The sequence below is a fragment of the Moschus berezovskii genome, chromosome 9, assembly GCF_049115385.1.
Source record: "Moschus berezovskii isolate FMDL1 chromosome 9, NW_MosBer_1.0, whole genome shotgun sequence".
Taxonomy (NCBI): domain Eukaryota; kingdom Metazoa; phylum Chordata; class Mammalia; order Artiodactyla; family Moschidae; genus Moschus; species Moschus berezovskii.
The window spans coordinates 101947514-101951739 of record NC_142468.1 but is presented as its reverse complement, the minus strand read 5'-3'; the positions used below and the strand labels follow the sequence as shown (position 1 = coordinate 101951739).

At 35.4% G+C, this 4226-nt stretch overlaps 1 pseudogene; it reads right to left on the bottom strand.

Moving 5' to 3' along the window:
• Positions 1-2554: 2554 nt before the first annotated feature.
• LOC129542096 (olfactory receptor 4L1-like) lies at positions 2555-3496 on the bottom strand (annotated as a pseudogene).
• Between the last annotated feature and the right edge of the window lie 730 nt (positions 3497-4226).

Sequence of the window (4226 nt, the reverse complement as noted above, 5' to 3'; positions counted from 1 at the left end):
CAGCTTTAGCATCAGTCCTTCCAATGAACACCCAGGGCTGATTTCCTTTAGAATGGACTGGTTGCAGTCCAAGGGGCTCTCAAGAGTCTTCTCCAGCACCACAGTTCAAAAGTATCAATTCTTTGGTGATCAGCTTTCTTCACAGTCCAACTCTCACATCCATACATTGTTAGTGGGAATATAAAATGTTACAACCATTCAGGAAAAAATTATGGAGTTTCTTCAAAAATTAAAAACAGAATAAAAATAGAGTTCCCACTCAAAACACACATTTGAATTCTAAGTGTATATATGTATATACACATTTATAAAAAATTGAAAGCAGTATCATTTGCACACCTATGTTCATTGCAGCAATATTTACAATAGGCAAGGGGTGGAAGCAAACTAAATGTCCAGTGATGAATGATTGGATAAAGAAAATGTGGCATGTACATACAGTGGAATGGTATTTAGCATTAAAAAGAAGGAAATCCTATCATATGCTACAGCATGGGTGAACTTTGAGAACAGTATGCTAAGTGAAATAAGTCCATTTCAAGAAGATAAAAATACTTCTTGATTGACTCAAGTACTCAAATCCTTAGAAATAGAATGGAGACTGGTGGTTGCCAGGGTGAGGTGAGGTGATAAGAGCACACATAATGGCTATGGAGTTTCAGTTTTGAAAGATGAAAATTTTCTAGAGATCTATTTCACAAGGTGCATATATTTAACATTATTGTACAATTGAAAATTAAGATGTTATATTTTAACCACATTTTTAAAAAGAATGAACTAGAGCAGGATATATTTAAGTAGATGAATCTCTACAACAAAACAGTGAGTGAAAAAATAAATTTTAGAATAACGGCAATAATATATAGGTACCATCTGTATCAAGTTAAAACTGTGCAAAATGTACTTTTTCTCTATGTATCCAAAATGAAAATATGTTTAAAAAATATACAGGGGAGTGATACTCATGGAGTTGATGATAGTTATTATCTTTGCTATGATAAAATAACTGACTATAGAGGATTGCTTGGAGGTTTTTATTATTTCTAATAATCCACTTTTATACTAAAGAGGAATCTGAAATAAATAAGGTAAAATGTTAAAAATTTGACAAAACCACATGCCATATCAGTGTCTAGATTAAACTCTACAATTGAAATAGATTATAGGAAAGATACAGATATGTCCAGTGATCTCCAAGAACCTTTCCAACCTTCCTCAAAGCATTTTTTAAAATAAAAGTTTAGTGTGAAATATATCAAGCACATATGGGTAGAGAAGCATTTTAAAAGCACACTTTAGCCTATAATTAGTATGGACAGAAAGGAGATCAAACCAATCAGTCCTAAAAGAAATCAATCCTGATGCTGAGGCTGAAGCTTTGGCCACCTGATGTGAAGAGCTGACTCATTGGAAAAGACTTTGATGTTGGAAAAGACTGAAGACTAAAGGAAAAGAGGGCACCAGAGAATGAGATGGTTAGATAGCATCACCAGCTCAATGGGCATGAATGTGAGCAAACTCTGGGAGATAGTGGAGGAAAGGAGTTTGGGGTGCTGCCGTCCCTTGGCTTGCAGAGAGTCAGATACTACTTAAATGACTGAACAACAACAAGTTGTTTCGAGGCAATGAAGAAAAGTATTGGACAGATGCCCACAATAGGATCACTGAATGTCTGGGGAAAGCAGAGCATTTGAATTTGATGCCAAAGAGATCATAGAATGTGTTTGTGTTCTAATACCCACGAGCTGTTTATCAAACTTGTAAATTGGCACACTTCATGCAATGCAAGTGGCTTGAATACTTTCTGTTTTATTGTGAAGTAAATAACTGAATATAGAGAGTTTCTTTATTTTTCCTTTTCCATGTGGATTGAAACAGTACTAATGCTCTCACTTGACTCTTGATAGATACATGAGAACACCTGTGAATACTAACATGAATGATGGAATAAGGTAAAATGAACTGTATGTAACTTTTATGTTAGGGTAGAATTTCTGTTTTCCTTAAGAATTAAATATGTGCTTCTTGCCAGCAGATGACAGCTATTATTTTGATCTATCTACTTATAGAAAATTTTCCTTGTCAAAAAAGCAATAATTCTTACACGTATTATACGCAAAATTGTAAGTTCATGTGCGTATGTGCTTGTGAGTTGAGTTAATACTTTTGTATGCACATTTGGGCAACTGGAGAATTTAGCTGAAAGATCCCTCATTTTGAATTTAAAAGTGGACCAGTTCATATTCGATTTCTCTTTATTTAATGAAGTTCAGTCTTGAACATTTCTGGGTTTCCCACTATAGTTAGTGAGCCAGTTTTTTTTTTTCCTCCTTATTTCTTTATTTAAGAAATTTAATCTCAGCTGAATTGAATTCAATTAAAAATTATTCTTTCAATAAAACAAATTATAGAGCTATGATGATGGAGCATTTGGTAGGTTTAAAATACATTATGAATATTGAAAAAACCACAAAAGACAAATTAATACCAACTTATTCCAAGAGGTACTATATATGGATTATGGTCCATAAATCTTTGTCATCATGGTTGTTGCCTAGAAGGTCTTTCTGGAGCTCACATGCTGGGTCCTCAGTCTATTCATGGCTGCTTTCATCTCCTGATTTCTCAGAGTGTAAATAATGGGGTTCAGTAAAGGTGTGATAACTGAATAAAACACAGAAAGAAATTTATCCACTGAAAAACTACTAAATGGCCAAGCATAAATGAAGATACACGGCCCAAAGAACAGAGTGACCACTGTAATGTGAGCAGATAGTGTGGACAGAGCTTTGGAGAGACCACCAGAGGGTCGATGTGGAATGGTTACCAGAATGACAGTGTAGGAAATGAGCAAGAGTACGAAGGAGATGAAAGACAACAGTCCACTGTCAGCAATTACTAGCAACTCCAGAACATAGGTCTCGGTGCAGGCGAGCTTTATAACCAGTGGGAGGTCACAGAAAGTATTGTCTACTATATTGGGACCACAGAAGGGCAAGGTGATGGTAAAAACCATCTGGCTCATTGTATGCACAAAGCCAACAGCCCATGACAGCAGCACAGAGCCTCTGAGTACCCGGTGGTTCATGATGGCTGTGTAGTGAAGAGGTTTACATATTGCAAAGTACCGATCAACCGCCATAACTATGAGAAGTGTCATCTCAGTACCCCCTAAAAAGTGAAGGAAGAACATCTGAGCCATACAGCCTCATAGAGAAATAGTTTTATTTTCCCTGACAAAATCTGCAGCCATCTTGGAGGTTGTGATTGTAGAAGGAGACATATCAAGAAAGGAGAGGTTTCCAAGGAGGAAGTACATTGGTGTGGAGTGCAGATGAGAGTCCAAAGTTATGGTGACCACAATGAGAAGGTTTCCTGCCATAATTGCTGCATAGGCCAATACAAATATGAAAAAAAAGAAAAGCTCAAATTCCCAAGTGTTGGTGAGTCCTAACAAAACAAACTCAGATATCATTGAGCTATTCATCGTTTTCATCAAGTTTGTGTACGTGTTTTCAGAAAGTCTTTAAAATGAAGGTAATCCAGAAAAAGTGATGATTTAATCTGTGACAGTTTTGAAGGTATGGGCATATAGAAAGTAGTATTTGATTCCTACAGAAAAAGAAAAGGTAGATATTTCTGAAAAATATAGTTTAATTGACTAATGCAAGCACATTACACTTTCACATTACTGCATTTATTATCAAACAAAAAGGCACAAAAGGGAAATTTATTGTAAAATTTTGTAAATATAGTTTGTGGGGATAGCTTTTCTCTTCACATTTATTTGTTGTTTTTACCATGAGTTCATGAATTTGTGACCCCTGAGTTTAATGGATCATGTAATAATCAAATGGTCTTTGGTCATAAATTAATTCAAGTGGATTAGAATATAGTCATGTAACTTTTCGGCAGCTAGTATTCGATCTTTTACCCTTTTCACCTTCCTAGTTTGAAATATTCAGATATGTTCATATGAGTTGAATTATATACCCACTCAGCAAATTGCTACAGTACTTTCTTCTCTCACCTGTACTACATTCTCACCCTTCCCTTTCATCTCAAATATATATACCAAATGCTTTAACTTATTCCTGAAGGTTTAAGCTGGCTACAGTCTGTCATGTGTCCCTACCTCCCCCAGATAATAATAAAATAAGCTTCCCAGGAAGTTTCTGCACAAGAACGTAAATATTTCTGTGTTAATGTTTCTCTCGTCCTTTATT